Here is a 21,558-nt window from a genome sequence, read left to right as displayed (position 1 = left end):
ATCGAGATCTCATGCTGACTCATCTAAGCAGCCTGGGTTTACACATTAAAGTAATACAAGCTAAACTCTGTGTACTTTCTAAAATCCACATAAGTGGTTAGTTTCATGTTATGCCTTCACCATTTCAAAGCAGGCCGCACAGTGACGGTGAATTTGTGCTTTAAACTTTTGGGTCTAATGGCAGCAGCGTCCCCTGTAATCTGTTTGGGTTTACTTCACATGCGTCCATTTCAGTGGTGGACAAAAAGCCAAAGGATTGAATCCCGTTTTTATCTGCATTAAATGATTTCGGTGACACAGAGGTGTGTTCTGATGATAAAGACTTTTCTTTGGAAAAAAAACTTATTTGGAAAGGAGTTCGATTAGGAGTCTGCTGTTGCCACGAGACTGTCATAACAGATGCAGTTTGTCAAGGACGCCTAGGAGCTGCTGGCAGTCTTCTAGCTCTCCGATATTTTTCAAGACTGCTGAATGGCCATCACGTGTTAATCAGGACAGACAACGCGGCAGTTGTTTCGTATTTGAATCACCAAGGAGGATTACACTCTCGCTCCCTATGCAGGCTGGCGAGGAACATTCTTCTATAGTCTCAGAACAGATTTCTGTCGATCCGAGTGGTTCACGTCCCCGGACATTTGAACTTCGGAGCGGATTTGCTCTCGAGACAGAACCTGGAGGATGGGGAATGGAGGCTGCACCCCCAAACGGTGAGCTATATATGGCGAACATTTGGAGAGGCGGAAGTGGACTTATTTACGTCGAGCACGACTGTGCATTGCCCGCTATGTTTCTCCCTATCCCCCCCATCGCCCCTGGGACTGGATGATATAGTCCACAAATGGCCCAGAACCACTTTGTGTTCTTTTTCCTCCGATTCGGCTAATTCCAGCAGTGTTATCCAGAATTCAGTGAGATTTGTGTTATTTCAATACAGAATTCAGTGAGGCCACCGAAACTGTTTTCTACCTGGTGTAGACTTCGTAATATGGATCCAGCATACTGCCCTGTCGCTTAAGTACTGGAGTTTCATCAAAGGGAGTAACACCAGCCACTCTTAACGTGTACATGGCCGCCATATCAATGTCAATGTCAATGTCACCTTTATTTATATAGCGCTTTAAACAAAATACATTGCATCATTAGGAAAACAGTGTCAATAATGCAAAAATGAGAGTTAAAGGCAGTTCATCATTGGATTCAGTTATGTCATCTCTGTTCAGTTAAATAGTGTCTGTGCATTTATTTGCAATCAAGTCAACGATATCGCTGTAGATGAAGTGTCCCCAACTAAGCAAGCCAGAGGCGACAGCGGCAAGGAACCGAAACTCCATCGGTGACAGAATGGAGAAAAAAACCTTGGGAGAAACCAGGCTCAGTTGGGGGGCCAGTTCTCCTCTGACCAGACGAAACCAGTAGTTCAATTCCAGGCTGCAGCAAAGTCAGATTGTGCAGAAGAATCATCTGTTTCCTGTGGTCTTGTCCTGGTGCTCCTCTGAGACAAGGTCTTTACAGGGGATCTGTATCTGGGGCTCTAGTTGTCCTGGTCTCCGCTGTCTTTCAGGGATGTAGAGGTCCTTTCTAGGTGCTGATCCACCATCTGGTCTGGATACGTACTGGATCCGGGTGACTGCAGTGACCCTCTGATCTGGACACAGACTGGATCTGGTGGCCACGGTGACCTCGGAACAAGAGAGAAACAGACAAATATTAGCGTAGATGCCATTCTTCTAATGATGTAGCAAGTACATAGGTTGTTATGGGAAGTGTTTCCGGTTCCGGTTTACCTAATTAATGCAGCCTAAAAATCCTTTAACGGATTTGGATAATAAAAGCATATTAGTATGTTATGTGTATGCCAGGTTAAAGAGATGGGTCTTTAATCTAGATTTAAACTGCAAGAGTGTGTCTGCCTCCCGAACAATGTTAGGTAGGTTATTCCAGAGTTTGGGCGCCAAATAGGAAAAGGATCTGCCGCCTGCAGTTGATTTTGATATTCTAGGTATTATCAAATTGAGTTTTGAGAACGTAGCGGACGTAGAGGATTATAATGTAAAAGGAGCTCATTCAAATACTGAGGTGCTAAACCATTCAGGGCTTTATAAGTAATAAGCAATATTTTAAAATCTATGCGATGCTTGATAGGGAGCCAGTGCAGTGTTGACAGGACCGGGCTAATATGGTCATACTTCCTGGTTCTAGTAAGAACTCTTGCTGCTGCATTTTGGACTAGCTGTAGTTTGTTTACTAAGCGTGCAGAACAACCACCCAATAAAGCATTACAATAATCTAACCTTGAGGTCATAAATGCATGGATTAACATTTCTGCATTTGACATTGAGAGCATAGGCCGTAATTTAGATATATTTTTGAGATGGAAAAATGCAGTTTTACAAATGCTAGAAACGTGGCTTTCTAAGGAAAGATTGCGATCAAGTAGCACACCTAGGTTCCTAACTGATGATGAAGAATTGACAGAGCAACCATCAAGTCTTAGACAGTGTTCCAGGTTATTACAAGCAGAGTTTTTAGGTCCTATAATTAACACCTCTGTTTTTTTCAGAATTTAGCAGTAAGAAAATTACTCGTCATCCAGTTTTTTATATTGACTATGCAATCCATTAGTTTTTCAAATTGGTGTGTTTCACCGGGCTGCGAAGAAATATAGAGCTGAGTATCATCAGCATAACAGTGAAAGCTAACACCATGTTTCCTGATGATATCTCCCAAGGGTAACATATAAAGCGTGAAGAGTAGCGGCCCTAGTACTGAGCCTTGATGTACTCCATACTGCACTTGTGATCGATGGGATACATCTTCATTCACTGCTACGAACTGATGGCGGTCATATAAGTACGATTTAAACCATGCTAATGCACTTCCACTGATGCCAACAAAGTATTCAAGTCTATGCAAAAGAATGTTGTGGTCAATTGTGTCAAACGCAGCACTAAGATCCAATAAAACTAATAGAGAGATACAACCACGATCAGATGATAAGAGCAGATCATTTGTAACTCTAAGAAGAGCAGTCTCAGTACTATGATACGGTCTAAATCCTGACTGGAAATCCTCACATATACCATTTTTCTCTAAGAAGGAATATAATTGTGTGGATACCACCTTTTCTAGTATCTTGGACAGAAAAGGGAGATTCGAGATTGGTCTATAATTAACTAGTTCTTTGGGGTCAAGTTGTGGTTTTTTGATGAGAGGCTTAATAACAGCCAGTTTGAAGGTTTTGGGGACATGTCCTAATGACAATGAGGAATTAATAATAGTCAGAAGAGGATCTATGACTTCTGGAAGCACCTCTTTCAGGAGCTTAGATGGTATAGGGTCTAACATACATGTTGTTGGTTTAGATGATTTAACAAGTTTATACAATTCTTCCTCTCCTATGGTAGAGAATGAGTGGAACTGTTCCTCAGGGGGTCTATAGTGCACTGTCTGATGTGATACTGTAGCTGACGGCTGAATGGTTGCAATTTTATCTCTAATAGTATCGATTTTAGAAGTAAAGTAGTTCATAAAGTCATTACTGCTGTGGTGTTGGGAAATGTCAACACTTGTTGAGGCTTTATTTTTCGTTAATTTAGCCACTGTATTGAATAAATACCTGGGGTTATGTTTGTTTTCTTCTAAAAGAGAAGAAAAGTAATCGGATCTAGCAGTTTTTAATGCTTTTCTGTAGGATATGTTACTTTCCCGCCAAGCAATACGAAATACCTCTAGTTTTGTTTTCCTCCAGCTGCGCTCCATTTTTCGGGCTGCTCTCTTTAGGGTGCGAGTATGCTCATTATACCATGGTGTCAAACTGTTTTCCTTAACCTTCCTTAAGCGTAAAGGAGCAACTTTATTTAAAGTGCTAGAAAAGAGAGAGTCCATAGTTTCTGTTACATCATCAAGTTGTTCTGAGGTTTTGGATATGCTAAGGAATTTGGATACATCAGGAAGATAACTTAAAAAGCAGTCTTTTGTGTTAGAAGTGATGGTTCTTCCATACTTGTAACAAGAAGTAGAATTTACAATTTTGGCTATATGAATTTTGCAAAGAACTAAATAATGATCTGAGATATCATCACTTGGCTGAATAATTTCAACACCATCAACATCAATTCCATGTGACAGTATTAAATCTAGAGTATGATTTCGACAATGAGTAGGTCCTGAAACGTGTTGTCTAACACCAATAGAGTTCAGAATGTCTATAAATGCTGATCCCAATGCATCGTTTTCATTATCAACATGGATATTAAAATCATCAACTATTAAAACTTTATCTGCAGCCAGAACTAACTCGGATGTAAAATCACCAAACTCTTTAATAAAGTCTGTATGGTGCCCTGGTGGCCTGTATACAGTAGCCAGTACAAACATAACAGGGGATTTATCATTAACATTTGTTTCTTTGGATAATGTTATATGAAGTACCATTACTTCAAACGAGTTATACTTGTAGCCTGCCCTCTGAGAAATCCTGAAAACGTTGTTATAAATTGAAGCAACACCTCCACCTTTGCCTTTTAGACGTGGCTCATGTTTATAACAGTAATCTTGGGGGGTGGACTCATTTAAAATAATGTAATCATCAGGTTTTAGCCAGGTTTCTGTCAAACAGAGTACATCTATATTATGATCAGTGATCATATTATTTACAAAAAGTGTTTTCGTAGAAAGGGATCTGATATTCAATAAGCCAAGCTTTATCATTTGTTTATCCATATTGCTTCTGTTTTTTATTTGTTGAACCTCAATTAAATTGTTAATCTTAACTTGGTTTGGACGTTTTTTGTATTTTCTAGTTCGGGGAACAGACACAGTCTCTATAGTGTGATATCTAGGTGAAAGAGTCTCTATGTGCTGAGAATTAACTGAATATCAGCTAACCATGTGTACGCAGACGGCGTCTCAGTGGGCTGTTATACCCTGCTCTCTCGATTTATGCAGTGTTCGTGATGGCAGTGGCCTTTCCGCCCTACACATGTTTCATCATGGGATCTATCCTTTATATTATGAGGATTATCAGGACATCCATTTGAACCCTTGAAAAAAAAATCCTGACTCTAAAGAAAGTTGGGGATTTATAAGCTCTATCTATTTCACCTTCGTGCATGGATTTTGCACCAGGATTTTTGAAAGTTTGCTGCGACCAAGGCCTGATTATGTCCCTAAGGTTGCTTTAAATCCTTTTTCGCTTACAGCAAGTGGTCCTGGAGGCTTTCTTCCCCACAGAGGCGGGGTTAGGAGATCTTCATTGCAAGCCTTCCTTAGTAGATCTTCTATGGTCAATGTTTGTGCTGCTGCAGGATGGTCCTCACCGAGCACTTTTGTCAAGTTTTACAGTCTGAATGTGAGGATGGCTCCTGGCTCCCGGGTTCTTTGCTTGAGCAGATGCTTTCCTCGGATCCCAGCTATCTAAGGTACGTCAGGTGTGATGGTATAGGGTTCCCATACGGTGACGTCACCTCAGCATCGAAGTGACCTATGACAGGGAACATCTCGGTTATTTATGTAACCACGGTTCCCTGAATAAGGAACGAGATGCTGCAGTTCGGGCCGTTCCGTACCTTGAAAGCGTTTCCAGAGATCATGAAATCTGAGTGAAATAGCGCACGGCTCCCAGATATACTATGCGTGCACATGCGTAGGGTGGTGCCTAGTGCTATTTGGCCAATAAAATTGGCGTTTCGTCACACACAAGGGTGTTCCCATACGGTGACGTCACAGCAGCATCTCATTCCCTATTCAGGGAACCGTGGTTACACATGTAACTGAGATGTTTTTCCCTCTTCCGTTAAAAAAATAAATAAATAAATGCTATGATGCATTGTCAAGAGCCAAGCCAACAGGTGATGATGTAATCTCAACCGTAAAGCCATGTTGGCCAATCAGAAGCCTGAAAAAGTTTCCAGTAGGCGGAGATATCAGCGCCGGTTTCGCTGTCATGAAAACACTGCAACTGGAGTTTTTGAAAATCTTCACCCTGGCAGGCATTTTCAAAAATGTTCCATTTCAGTCGCCTGGTGCTGCGTTTGCATGTGGACAAACAGCCAAACCGCGTAGAAAAAGATGCAGTTTTAAAAATTATCATGTTCATGTGGACAGGGCCTCAATCAGTTAATCACCTACACAGTGACACACAAAGCCATTTAACTTTCAACTGTGATCTATGGTTATTTTGATTAGCTTTTAGAGCTTTCCTGGAGCATTTCAGTCCTAGGAAGTGCAACTGAAGCATACAATCAACTATGGGTGGCAAGGCACTGTCAAAAGATCTCCTGGATAAAGTTGTGGCTAGGCACAATTCAGGAGATGGATAAAAATGTCAAAGGCTTTATCAATGCCTAGAAGCACAGTGAAGTCTATTATTACGAAGTGGAAGGTATTTGGTACAAAACAGACCCTCCCTGGATCAGGACATCACTCCAAACCAAATAAAAGTTTCGGAGGAAACTGATCAGAGAGGCGACCAAGAGACCTATAGCAAACCTGAAGCAGTTGCAGGAATTTATGACAAAGAGTGATTATTGTGTGCATATGACAACAATATCACAAAGTCTCCACAAATGTGTAATAAATGCATAGCATGGCTCAACAAAATACTGACACAAGGGGGTGATCCTTTTTCCAACTCAGTGATTCTGGATTCTTCTTCTTATGATTCTTTCTGACATGTTGGTTTTTCTATACCCACTGTATATATGTATAATGTGTGTGTGTGTATATGTTTTATATATATATATATATATATATATATATATATATATATATATATACAGTACAGACCAAAAGTTTGGACACACCTTCTCATTCAAAGAGTTTTCTTTATTTTCATGACTATGAAAATTGTAGATTCACACTGAAGGCATTTAAACTATGAATTAACACATGTGGAATTATATACATAACAAAAAAGTGTGAAACAACTGAAAATATGTCATATTCTAGGTTCTTCAAAGTAGCCACCTTTTGCTTTGATTACTGTAATGGTCTTCCAACAGTCTTGAAGGAGTTCACAGAGATGCTTAGCACTTGTTGGCCCTTTTGCCTTCTGTCTGCGGTCCAGCTCACCCCTAAACCATCTCGATTGGGTTCAGGTCTGGTGACTGTGGAGGCCAGGTCATCTGGCGCAGCACCCCATCACTCTCCTTCTTGGTCAAATAGCCCTTGATGCCTTCAGTGTGACTCTACAATTTTCATAGTCATGAAAATAAAGAAAACTCTTTGAATGAGAAGGTGTGTCCAAACTTTTGGTCTGTACTGTATATATTCTGACACAGAGTCAGAACTTTTATTCTGCAAATGTGTTAAGAAGTATTCTCAACATACACAAATACTTTTGATATATAACAATACTAACAATTACTACATAATTGTACATAATTTATCACAATAAACACTTCAGCAAAGAAAGTACAATTTTCCGTTTATTTCAAACTTTTGGTTTTCATAACATCTCAACTATTAACAATGTGCTATTTTACCCGTAGTGTTTTAGGTAGTTATTATGAAGCTACAATGTTTGTATATTCACATTTATTAGATAAAAATACAAACACTGTATCGATTATTATTCTGTTACCCAAATTAAAAAACTAATGTGAGATCACGTTTTTTTTCTACAGCAGGTAATGTTTTTCACATTTTATTGTTTAAAGTGAAGTTTCACACTGATTACAATAAGCTAATGCTGACATACAAAAGAGATCTGATAACAATCCTGGGTGTTGCTAGAGCAACAACTTAAATATATGATTGTATAATGCATAATATTAGGAAATAATTTACTTACTGTTCCGATTTGCTGATACACTTCTCAAGAAAGATGTTAAAACATATTAAGTAAGTCAGTTGTATTGGGGGCCTGATGTTTTTGTTCTGTTCTGTCTCCCAATAGTTTGTGCAATAAAGCAGACAAGGTACTAGGCCAGTATTGATCTAGAACTGTTTGTTTGCTGGTTAAACTTTTCTTTGAATTAGATCTGTGTTGATTATATTTTAAAAGATTACAAATGGTTGTATGTAAAATATTTAAGAGAACTGTTGTTTCATTCCTTTTTTTAAAAAATTCATTTCATCTCAGTTTGAGGAGAACACTCCTTGCCGGTGATTAGCAAAACACAAAGGCTAGAACGCAACCATAAATTAAATCTTAACACTAGGTGGCAGCCAAGGATATATATATTTTTTAATTATTTATTTTTATTTATTTAAATATTTTACAAAAAGGCTCCAGATGATCATTTAGGCTCCTGGCCAGTAGATGGCGAAAATGTTGTTTGCCAACGTCCATTAAAATGCCAGAAGAAGTAATAAAACCATAACATCCGACCAGTGGTAAGCGCTTCCGGGTTCTGACGAGAGACGTGTTGTGTTGTTATGTTGGTGGAAGATGTCAGCGCACGATCACCTGTCTCCTTGTCTGTGCGATTTAAATAGGTAAACATTTTAAATTGTTTATTCACTGTGTAGATTTTAAAGCCAATGCCTGAAATGTGAAATCCACTGAAGTCTCACTGAACCCTTGCTGCCACAGGAAGAATTTTTTATTAAATTACTTGCTCAGTTAATTTTTTGTTTCGAATGAATGAAAGAATCAATTTATTTGCATAAAAAATAATATATATATATATATATATATATATATATATATATATATATATATATATATATATATATATATATATATATTAATCTGCAGCTTTGTATTATTTCAATTCTTTAGATATCCCCAAATTAAACTGGAGCCAATATAATTTCTTTTCATATTAAGGCCTATTTATAGTTGAGTATGCATTTTGATAGGACACACTGTATGTAAACTGATATTAAGCATAAAGGTGGATTATGGTATGTGGTTTTTGCCTTCCGTAGGTTACTGTGGTCCCTGCTGTTGCCATGCTTCTATCTGAGTCTAGTCCTGACAGCCATCCTCTACCTCTTCATCATGGGAGTGAGAGCCTGGCTGCAGATGAAGAGGACGAGGAGGAGAGCTCAGGACGGCCGGCCCGCCGTGGCCTTCTTCCACCCGTACTGTAATGCAGGAGGAGGAGGAGAGAGTGCTGTGGTAGAGAGTAAAAGCATGCAAAAATATAAATATTACATATTATAAAATTAACACTAATCCACAATTTAAATCCTTTCATACTATATGAAAATTGTTATGTGTATATTTCCTAAGCTTGTAGACTATTTTCAGGTTAATGATTGTAGTCACAGAAAATGTCTTACAGAATTTTTACACAATTATAGTTATTTCATATATATGTAATTAATAACAAAGACTGGCATGTGTTAAGTAGTCAGGAGACTTATGGAAAAATCTATTGTAAAATTATCATGCATAACTACAATGTTATCAGCATGACTTAAACCTTTTAACTTGGTTGCTGGTGGAGAACTATATATATAATTTAAATGGACTGCATTTATATAGCGCTTTCAACAGACCTATGGCCATCCAAAGTGTTTACAAGTTGCCTCACATTCACCCATTCACACACTCATTCATACACCGACGGCGGTGGTGTCAGCCATGCAAGGCGCCATCCAGCTCATCAGGAGCAGCTGGGGTTAGGTGTCTTGCCCAAGGACACCATGACACTTGGTCAGTTGGAGCCGGGGATTGAACCACCAACTTTCCGGTTTGTAGACAACCTACATGAACCACTGCCGCCCCATTCATGGTATGCCGCCCTATACTATGACTTTAAATAAATATTTATTATATTTCAAGTAAAATATATAATACATATACAATAATGTATAAAATATATACGTTTCATATTATTTATAAAATATGTAATTTTCCATGACATGGTAATTTACACCACAGTGTATTTGAAGAAATGACCTGGACAGACTCCCTTTTAACACTAGTCCTTTACGATCCTTGTTAATCTTTAACTTCATGTAACACCAAAAAGTATAAAGACAAAAATCGTAGAATATGTATTTTTACATCATGTGGGTTAAGACTATGCAGTTGAATCACTAGGCATTCTTAATTTAAAAGCTATATTCTTATCATTTGAATTAGCCTAGGACAGCAAAGTGAGCATGGCATGTCACTGACCCTAATATAAATGTATTAAGTTCTGTGTTTGACTGAAGCTGTCTTGAATGCTTAAATCAGCAGGGCTGGGCGTCAGCATGAACTTAACCAAAGAATTACCATAAGAAAAATTATTGTCATTTATGGATTCATTCACACTTTTAATCCCATATGCTTTCACAGGTACCAAGATGTTTCCTTGGTGGTTTACACAGGTGATCAAGGCGTTACAGCAGAAGAGATTTTAGATGGAGCGCGGCGGCGCTTCAACATCAGACTCCCCAGAGCCGTTAAGTTTGTGTTCCTGAAACATCGTCTCCTGGTGGAGGCAAAACTTTACCCACACTTCACCCTTCTGGGGCAGAGCGTGGGCTCCATCTTCCTGGGGTGGGAGGCCTTGACTGAGTTTGTTCCAGACCTCTACATTGACTCAATGGGCTATGCCTTCACTCTGCCTGTGTTCCGTTATCTGGGTGGTTGTCATGTGGGAAGCTATGTGCACTACCCAACCATCAGCACTGATATGCTCTCAGTGGTTCGAGAAAGAAACCCAAGGTTAGCCAAGAAAGTCACATTATTGTTATTGAATTAAACGTGAATGGGTGATTGAACCCTTTCATAATTTTTTTAAACACATTTTAAGAACCTGGATATGTAAGGAAGCCTAATCTGAAAGTAAATATCTGGACCTGGAAAAGTCATGCAAATTAATATAATTTCCATAGCCTTTTTATTTTTTTATCATAATTTTTTTTATTATATAATGTAGTAATATTGCCAAACTCTAAAATATTTTATCAGATAAACAATATGCATGAAAAAAATATTCCTTAGCTAGTACATTACAACTGGAAATTTAGTACTGCCCTTTTCTGTTTATTATCCTTTTTCACTCAAATAATATGTCACATTACAGAAATAAAATGTTCTCAATGTCTCTGACAAGCATTTCTTTGTCTTATAAATGCATCTTTGCTGTGTATGATGCATGAATTGTTTCATGTGCATAATTGTATTTACATACACCACAGTTCAAAAATATAGGGTCAGTAAACCTTTTTTTTTTTTTTAATGAATGAATGCATACTTTTCATACCATCAAAGACTCGGATTTCAGTTGCCACTAAAACATTGTGGAACATTTTCAATATTGATAATTTAAATAAGCAAGCATATTAGAATGATTTCTGAAGGATCATGTGACACTGAAGACTAGAGTAATGATGCTGAAAATTCAGCTTGGCATCACAGGAATAAATTACATTTTAAAATATATTCACATAGAAGACAATACTTTTAAACTATATTTTATAATATTACCGTTTTACTGTATCATTTATCAAATAAACAGCCTTGATAAATACTTCTTACAAAAACAAAAATTCTAACTGACCCCAAACTTTTGCACAGTGGTGTATATATAATTAGCCTATAGAAATCTGATATATATCTTTATTCTAGGTTCAATAATGCAGACTACATCTCCAGTAACCCTGTACTGAGTGCCATCAAAGTGATTTACTACTGTGTCTTTGCGCTGCTGTACGGTATGGCCGGCTCCTGTAGTGACGTAGTCATGGTAAATTCTACCAGGACGTTAGGTCACATTCTGGCACTGTGGCGCGCCCCTAACCGCACCAGTGTGGTCTATCCACCATGTGACGCTCAGGCCTTCCTGGATGTCCCTATTAGAGATGAAGATGAAGAGAAAGAGAGAAAGAAGTGTCACTCTGTGGTCTCTGTGGGTCAGTTCCGGCCTGAAAAAGACCACCAACTGCAGATCAAGGCTTTTAGAAAGCTTCTGGACAGGAAGGGGGTGGAGCCTGCTGGCCAAGAGACCGTGAAGCTGGTGTTGATTGGTGGATGTCGTAACCAGGAAGATGAAGAGAGGGTACAGATGCTGCGGGGATTGTGTCTGGACCTGGATTTGGCAGATCAGGTGGAGTTAAAACTCAACATCCCATTTGAGGAACTGAAGAAAGATTTAACAGATGCCACAATCGGGTTGCACACAATGTGGAATGAACATTTCGGTATCGGTAAGAAATATCATGCTCTAAGCAACACTGTACAGATGTACATAAAAAAAAAATGAACAAAAAGATGGTGGATGGTTTATGGAACCAGTAATAAAATTATTAAATATTAAACAATAAAAAAAAAATCGAATTATGTTATTTTTCAAATGTAATTAAAACAGTATTATATTAAAATATTAAGTATTTAATATTTAATATTTAATTAAAAAAAAAAAAAAAAAAAAAAAAAATATATATATATATATATATATATATATATATATATATATATATATATATATATATATATATAAAAAAAAATTCCGGATACTATTTTTCTCTATAGTGCTTATTTTCCAGTGTAATTTTAGTATGATTGATACACATTTAATTTTTTGTTAATATTTTGAATTAGATTTTATTTTATATTTTCTGTTAATATCTTTCATTTTAGTGTTTTATATTGTTGTTTTTGTCATTTTTATATATATATTTCTTTAAATGTCTATATAGATTTTTTTATACGTTTTTGTTTAACAGTTTAAGTTTACTTGCTCAACTGAAAAACCTTTTTTTCTGATTTTATTTTTAATTTTATTTGCATGAGCGTTGAGAAAGCTCATCTTCTCCCACATCTCCACAGGTGTAGTGGAGTGTATGGCTGCAGGAACAATCATTCTGGCTCACAAATCTGGTGGTCCGAAGGTGGATATTGTGGTTCCCTATGATGGTGGTCCAACTGGCTTCCTGGCAGACGATGAAGACAGTTTTGCAGAAGCCATGGAACGAATCCTTTCTATGACTCCTGCGGCTCAGTTAGAGATCCGACGCCGGGCGCGTCTGTCTGTCACATGCTTCTCAGACCTGGAGTTTGAAGGCTCCTTTCTTGCAGCTGTGGAGCCTCTAATGTCAACACTAAGACTGTGAGTGATCCAGTAGGGGGTCATGGTACTCTGGTACATGGTGACTCAATATAGTAAATCAGCCTGATGTAGTTCAGTCTAGTTCATATAAGCGTGTGCTGGCCCCATAATGCTGACTCCGAATCATTCCTTGTCTAGAGCAGAAGTGAGCTCTACCTGTTTTGTGAAAATTTGCTCTTTAAGTAAAATGACTAAGGTAAGGGATGCATCATGGGAATGCCAGTTCTGTTGAGATGCCACCTTTACTTTAATTTAATGACACTGGATGACAGATTTCTGCAAATAAAAACAGAAAGCAGTAGATTTTGTTTAATTTAAAAGCAAACGTGCAGTTTTCAGAGATTTACACTACAAGACTAAAATGTATGAAAAAAGTGATATGTTTCAAACATTATACCAGTGCTTTATGATTTTTTTAGTAATATTACCATGCAATTATTACATTTAATGTTATTACATTGAAGAGTTGTGCACAATTCTCATTTGTGTCACTTAACAGCTTTCAGTAACAGATAATAATTATTTTTACATTATAACTGCTATATACTAAAAAGCTGTCCCAGGAGCACAGATTCTGGGTAAGGGAACCAGTGTTTGTAGATAGGAATAGTGAGAGAGAGGCCCAATTAAACAGTGCATAGTATCTGGGAAAAGAAGAGGGACTGAAAGGGTTGAGAGTATTTGAAGAGCTAGCAACAGAATTCTACCTTCAACTTTGCGTAAAACCTAACAATCAAATGTACTAAATGAAACAAGTAAATATTTCTTAAATACTACTGAAAGTTTATTGTACTTCTACTCTTAAAAAGTGAACTCAGTATGTGATTATATTTAGCAAAACTCAAAATTTAAGTTACAGCAGATCTTATTTTCTCAGCATGCTTTGCTTCAGACTGTTAAAGGAGATTAAATGTTGAGGCTGTGTTGTCTGTGTGTTTTTGCAGATAACAGTTTAATAGGGGAGATCTCTTAGTGTTTTAGGTTTTATGCAGTTTTATCAAGTGGCAGAAGCTACACAAAGTATTTGAACTGATTTATAACAATTAAGACATTTTTCTCTTTTTTTTGTGGACTCAAATTGATCAAGCGCAGAGTACAAATAATATAACAAATAATATATTGATTTTAAACTTCAAGGCAATCAGTTTCCTCAAATGGTTAACCTTAACTAACATCGGGGATTACAGTGTGCATGTGGGATAAATAATTTCTAATATATTATTAACAATACTGTATATACAGCACTTGTCAAACGTTTGTAAACATTGTGATTTTAAAATGTTTTTAATTAAGTTCCTTCTGCTCACCAAGGCTGCATTTATTTGATCAAAAATACAGTAAAAACCATAACATTGTGATATATTACACTGACTTATGACATACGAATTATAAACCCAACACTTTTGTTTTTGCCACCATTTTTAATGAGCTGAACTCAAAGATCTAATACTTTTTCTGTGTACTCAAAAGGCCTATTTCTCTCAAATATTGTTCACAAATCTGTCTAAATCTGTGTTAGTGAGCACTTCTCCATCCACCTCACAGGTATAGCATATCAAGATGTTGATTAGACAGCATGATTATTGCACCCGTGTGCCTTAGGCATGCCACAATAAAAGGCCATTTGAGTGAACTAATGCTCACATTCGATGGTGTCTGGCGCTTTGGAGAGGTGTTCTCTTCACAGATGAATCCCAGGTTTCACTGCACAGGGCAGATGGCAAACAGCGTGTATGGCGTTGTGTGGGTGAACGGTTTGCTGATGTTAACATTGTGGATCGAGTGGCCCATGGTGGTGGTGGGGTTATGGTATGGGCAGGCATATGTTATGTACAACAAACACAGGTACATTTTATTGATGGAATTTTGAATGCAGAGATACTGTGACGAGATCCTGAGGCCCACTGTTGTGCCATTCATCCACAACCATCACCTCATGTTGCAGCATGAAAATAGCACGGCCCCATGTTGCAAGGATATGTACACAATTCCTGGAAGCTGAAAACATCCCAGTTCTTGCATGGCCAGCATACTCACCGGACATGTCACCCATTGAGCATGTTTGGGATGCTGTGGATCAGCGTATACGACAGCATGTTCCAGTTCCTGCCAATATCCAGCAACTTCGCACAACCATTGAAAATGAATGGACCAACATTCCACAGGCCACAATCAAAAACCTGATCCACTCTATGCGAAGGAGATCTGTTGCACCGCGTGAAGCAAATGGTGGTCAAACCAGATGCTAACTGGTTTTCAGACCCCCTCGGACACCCAAATACAGTAAAACTGCACATTTTAGAGTGGCCTTTTATTGTGGCCAGCCTATGGCACAACTGTGTAATTATCATGCCGTCTAATCAGCATCTTGATATGCCACACCTGTGAGGTGGATGGATTATCTCAGCAAAGGAGAAGTGTTCACTAACACAGATTTGTGAACAATATTTGAGATACATTTTTTGTGTACATCAAAAAGTATTAGATATTTTGAGTTCAGCTCATGAAAAATGACGGCAAAAACAAAAGTGTTGTGTTTATAATTTTGTTCAGTGTGTTATATTTAAAATTCAGCATTGCATCACAGGAATAAATTACATTTTAAGATATATTAAACCGTAATTTTAAATTGTAATAATATTTCATTTTTCATAACCTTTATTAACTGCAATATTTGTTGGCCAAAACAATACTTCTGCCTTTTACATTTTTGCCCTTTCATAATTCTTGTATTATTAAATATGATGAAAAGTCTATAGGCCATTTCATGTCAAATTCCATTGTAACAACCCAGCGTAGTCTGGCAACACCTCCATTATTAGGACATGGTGTCACAACTGTCAACATGTTCAATTGACTTTAAGTATCATTATTCCTAAACAATAACTGTGTAATATTTCAAATATGTTTAACAGACTATACAAAAATAAACCAACTCTAAGAAATGCTCACAGGGTTGGAAGTGAAAATTAGCTGTAACAGTTTATGATTTATGAAACTGAGTTACAACAACAGGAAATTGTCAAGCCTTCCCTGAACACCTCTCTGCATCTGTTGGTAATATGAGTTTTTAGAAATTACAAATTAAGAAAGCAGATTTCATCTTGCCTTGTGATAAAATTAGATATGTGTTCACTTAGCCTTTTCATCAGTCACAGATTTGATTTCACTGTCAAGAAAATATACTGATCTCACCATTAAAACTTAAATTTCTCACTCCCCATCATGTTTTTGTTTGTAATTATTTGCTTGCCAAGTAGTCCTTTAGACATTCCTCTTTTCAGCTCCCCTTTGACCTACAAGTGGGAGGGAAACTTCATATTTTGTGCACAAGTTAACTTTGCAATCATTTATAATTTTACTTTTTCAGATGCAGGATAAATCTGAAAGAAAAGGTTTAGAAAGAAATTACATTTTTTTGCAAACACATTTTTGAAATTAGATTATCAGAACAATATTCTGGGTAAAACAACCAGCGGGTCTGTATGACAAAGTTCCTTAATATTTAGATGTGTACGAACAGGAGAGAGACGCCATATTAAACAACTCCTTGTACACGGAAAGGAGGAGGAGAATTATAAGAGCCATAACAGTTAAAAACAGGCCTGTGTGATAGTAAGAGCATCCAGTCTGGCATGAAAATGAGATGCAGTTTTTTCGGTTTCTGGTCCTGCAGGTTTTGGGAGGTTTAGGTGAGTGTGATCTTGATATATTATTAGCAAAGAGTGTGAGACATAAAAAATAAATATGTAGCAATACTCTGGTAAGACAAACAATGGAAACATATGCAGCTTTCATGCTTTGCTAAAATAAAAGTGGTTAAAATTACTTGATTTGTTTTAATTATTATAAACTCAACCTTAAAATCTAACATGCTGATTTTTAATCTCGTAAATCCTTAAAGGGGTGGTTCACTGTTTTTTAGTTTTTGTTTCTCCTAGGCTTTTCTAGGCTTAACTTGTGTTAATGCTTCGTTTAAAAAACCAACCAAACAAAACAAACAAAAAACCCCCATTATTTTTCACATAATTTACCTTTTCTCCACACCGCTCTAGCCATTCTCTGAGAAATGTAAGATGAGCTTACCAAGACGTGGTGAGCCCCCTACTCGGCATGGGTAAACCCCTCTACTGCAGCAGCTCTCACCACCGTTGATGGTGCTGACGAAAAGGGATACACCAAACTTCCTCCCCTGGAGGAAATGATCGCCACACATCTTTGCCCGTCATCTGCCCTTGGCTTAAAGGGTCATGCTGCACATACATCTAAGCCTTGCAGGACCACTTCAGCTATCGCCAACAGGACTTACACAGCAGCCGGACAGGCCGGCTCGGCGCTGCACACAATGGCGATCCTCCAAGTGTTTCAAGCCAAACTTCTCCACAGTATGGATGAGTCTGGCCAAGAGCACCAGGAGACCTTTAAAGAGCTGCGCACAGCAACAGATCGCCAAGACCAAGGCCAGCCTGGTGGTGTTGGAGCGCCACCTCTGGCTGACACTGACAGAGATCAGGGATGCTGAAAAATGGCCTTCCTTGACTCGCCAATCTTGCTGAAAGGGCTATTTGTCTCTGCTGTACATGGGTTCACTGAACGGTTTTCGGAAGCTCAGAAGACATAGCAGGCGATGCGTCAATTCCTCCCTAAATGCCCTGGGGCTCCATGGCTGCGGGCCACCAGAAGAGCCCTGCTGCTCAGTTCACGAAGCTGGCACAGCATCAGCCTCAGCGAAAGACGGAGCCTGGACTGAAACAGCACTCCAGGCCGGCGAAGCACTTCCCCTTCCCGAAGCATCAAGGTCACCGCCCATGAGTTGGTCTGGACCCTGAGCTGCCGAAGCCATCCTGAGGCGCTACAGAGGAAAAGGAGGAGTCCTGCAGGTGCAGCGCATGCCAGAATATTTTACCACTGTAATAACGGACCCAAATACTATAAAAAGCAAAATTCCTCATCCTCTCGCAATCACTTACACGAATGTAGACTCCCTGCTTTTTCAAGCTCTCGTTTGAGAAAATAAAACCTCTCGCTCCCATTATACGGCCTGGGCAGCCATTCCGGGAATCTCAAGATGGGTTTTGGAAACAATTTGAGGAGGCTACTCGCTGCAGTTCGCTTGCAGGCTGCCCTGCTTCAGAGGCGTTGTTCAATCTTCTGTCCTGGACAACGAAGCCAGCAGGAGGTGCAAGCACTTCTTGCAAAAGGCGCTGTGGAAATAGTGCCCCCAGCGAACAGCGAGTCAGGCTTTTTCAGCCATTATTTCCTTGTTCCAAAGAGAGACGGTGGGCTCAGAACCATTCTAGATCTCAGACATTTGAACAGCTCGCTTATGTACCAGTCGTTCAAGATGATGACAGTCAATCAGTCACTCAGTCACTTGGAGCGCCTCGGGTCGGTCATCAATAGGGTTGGGAATTGTTAGAAATGCTACAACGTTACAATGCTCGATACTGTTTATTACTTACTGTCAACTTAATTTAAAGGTTGGCAATGTCAAAATGCAACATATATTACAGTGTACAGATCTTCATAAGTAGGGTGGGGTATTTTTTGAAATTTTCTGGTTCAGCTTCTGGTTTCATTTAAATGAACTATGTTTTTTTACTAATTTACCTTCACTGAATGTAGCGTTGCTGAAAGGTAGTAAGTAATGTTGAGTAATGCTAGTCCATCAATCAGCATGTGTTTCAAAGTTGATGTTTTTTACACTATCAATAACGTTTTGCTTTTCAAACAGGAATAAGCTTGTTGGCCAAATAGTCCCTTGAGGGCTGAGACACTTGTTAATTTCCCTTCATTAATGGAATATAAACGGTTAAACTTAAACATGTATACACACTCTCCATAAAGTCCCTATTTTACAAATAATAATGCAGTCAGGAGATGGTGTGATGCAATGAGTGGTTTCCACATTTTTAAACATTAAAAATGCATTAAAATAAATATTTTCTATCACTTTGTTTACCAGTTTTGAAATGACCTGTACACTAAATAATCTAACCCTCATACTTGCATAACAATAGCAGTCTATTTATTTAGTGGTCCAAGTTGAAGCCAGTATGTATATTAATGACAATATGGGACAAATATAATGCAATTTAGTGGTGGCAGGTGAAGCGCTGCCGTTAGATGTACAGTCAGACAAAACGATGTGCAGTTATCAAAGGCGCGAGTGCACATACAGTCGTGGGAAACAATGTGTTCGGCAATTAAAGACGCGACAGCGCAACGAGTTTGTGGATGCGGGTCATTGGAATCAATGTGCTCAGTAATTAAAGAGGCAGGGAGGCGTGTCTGTTATTCGGTTCGTGACATCCTTTACGGCAGCGGTTCTCAATTCCAGTCCTCGCGCCCGACTGCTCTGCATATTTTGCACGTTTCTCTTTGTTAACACACTTGATTCAGATAATCAGCTCGTTAGAAATGAACTCTGTGCATGAACTTTGTTCCAATTGTTCATTGCTCCCTACTCCCTGAGCAGGGGAAATCTGTTGAAGTTTACCTCACATCGAAACATTCATTCACTGATTTGTGCTGTGCAGCGTCTTTAAACATGGACAACTGTGACATCATATACATCTGTAAATCAATACAATTTAAATTCACATCTTGCACACTTCAATGCACTTTGATTGGAACATATAGCTATGTTCGTTTCGAACTGGAATCATGGCTGAATATCCTGTGATGTACACTTCGCAGGGCACTTATGTTCGAATAGAACAAATGTCTGAAGCGCTAAGAGAAACGTTCAAAATGTGCAGAGCAGTGCGGCGCGAGGACTGCAATTGAGAACCGCTGCTTTACGGGAAACGCCGAATATTTAGAACACCGGCGCAAGGCTGCTCACTGCGCTTGGTCACGTGTTGCACCAGAACTGTTTTCGGAACCGAAAAGTAGAAATTGCTCATGGTTCCAGTTCTTTTCAAAGAACAAAACCGGTTCTGAATAAGAACCGGTTTTCGGTTCCCATCCCTAGTCATCAACCCACACAAGAGCCAGTTGTTGCCCAGACGATGAACTTTCTTTCTGGGAACGGTTCTGGACTCCGCCCTAATGCGGGCATGGATCTCGCCAGATAGAATTTTGGCTAAAAGCCCGAGGCTCGTCCCACGCTTGGCAGTTGAAGAGGTTTCTGGTCAGTGTGGACCACCGCTGTATCGAAGCTGTTGCCCCCTTTGAGGACCTCTCGCCTGTTTCAGACAGGAGTGAGGATGGGCGTAGCCTTCAGAAGGAAAGTGATCATGACAGACGCGTACAACTCTGGGTGGGGCGCACTGTTGGAGGGCAATCCGGCATTCAGCTCCTGGACAGCTCAGCAGCGATGCCTAAATATCAACTGCCTGAAAATGTTGGCAGTCTCCTTAGCCCTGTATTCCTTCCTTCCAGCCATCAAAGGCCACCACGTCTTGGTCCGTTCAGACAGCACGAGAGTGGTGTCTTATATCAATCACCAAGGAGGCCTCAGGTCTCACACCTTATACAGATTGGATCATCGCTTCCTTCTCTGGGCACAGAAAGAACTCCTCTCACTAAGGGTTGTTCATGTGCCGGGCAAGATGAACCTGGGAGCGGACATGCTATACAGAGGCAAGGTAGCCCAGGCAATTGGGTGCTGCATCCTCAGACGGTATAGCGAATTTTGGCGGTCTTCGGGAAAGCAGGGGTCGACCTCTTCGCCTCGGAAGACAACACTCATTGACCAACATTTTTCTCGATACAGAGAGATGCAATGGCCCTATGACTGGCCCAGTGCTCACCTGTATGCGTTTCCTTGTATCATCTTGATTCCCCAGATCCTCAGGCGAGTCATGGAAACCAAATGCTCCCTCCTCTTAGTAGCTCCGCTCTGGAAGAACCAGGCTTGGTTTCCAGAGCTGATGCAGCTGGTAAAGATGGTCCCGTGGCCCATCCCATTGAGGAGGGACGTTCTCTCGCAGGCGAAAGGCATGATTTGGCATCCCTGCCCAGAGTTGTGGAGACTTCATGTCTGGTGCCTTGATGGGAGTCTGATAGACTCCCAGTGAGAGTAAGCAACACCATTCTTGAAGGGCGCGACTGTGCCATGTTGGGACTTATCCTTGGTCCTAGGGAATTAAAAAAGGCCCCCATCTGAGCCGCTCAGTTTGGCGGACTTGCGGCCCTTGTCATTTAAAATGGCCCTTCTCCTTACTTTGGCATCGTTTGAGTGTGTGAGTGACTTACAAGCACTGTCGGTCAGCGCCTTGTGTCTTGAGTTTGGGCTTAATGACTGCAAGTTCATTCTGAAACCGAGACACGGCTCTGTTCCTAAAGTGCTCTCTACTCCCTTTAGAGAGCAAGTAATATCCCTATTGGTGCAAGTGGGGAATGTTCTAAACTGTTTAGGCAGTCTGTTTATTTGCTTTGGAGGCCGCCAGAAGGATCTGCCGGTCACTAAGCAAAGACTGTCTCGCTGGATTGTTGATGCAATAGCTCTCGCTTATGCATCAGAAGGACTGGAATGCACTACTGGTGTGAGAGCCCACTCCACAAGGGGAATGGCCTCCTCATGGGCATGGTCCAGCGGCATATCTGTCAGTTAGAT

At 39.5% G+C, this 21,558-nt stretch overlaps 1 pseudogene; it reads left to right on the top strand.

Annotated features, from left to right (window-relative positions):
• The first annotated feature begins 8,377 nt into the window (after nt 1-8,377).
• Nucleotides 8,378-13,325, top strand: LOC132141920 (GDP-Man:Man(3)GlcNAc(2)-PP-Dol alpha-1,2-mannosyltransferase-like; annotated as a pseudogene).
• The last annotated feature ends 8,233 nt before the right edge of the window (nt 13,326-21,558 follow it).

Source organism: Carassius carassius, chromosome 6 (assembly GCF_963082965.1).
Source record: "Carassius carassius chromosome 6, fCarCar2.1, whole genome shotgun sequence".
In the NCBI taxonomy this organism is placed as follows: Eukaryota; Metazoa; Chordata; class Actinopteri; order Cypriniformes; family Cyprinidae; genus Carassius; species Carassius carassius.
Note: the sequence above shows the minus strand (reverse complement) of the source record. Positions and strands in the feature narration are given on the sequence as shown.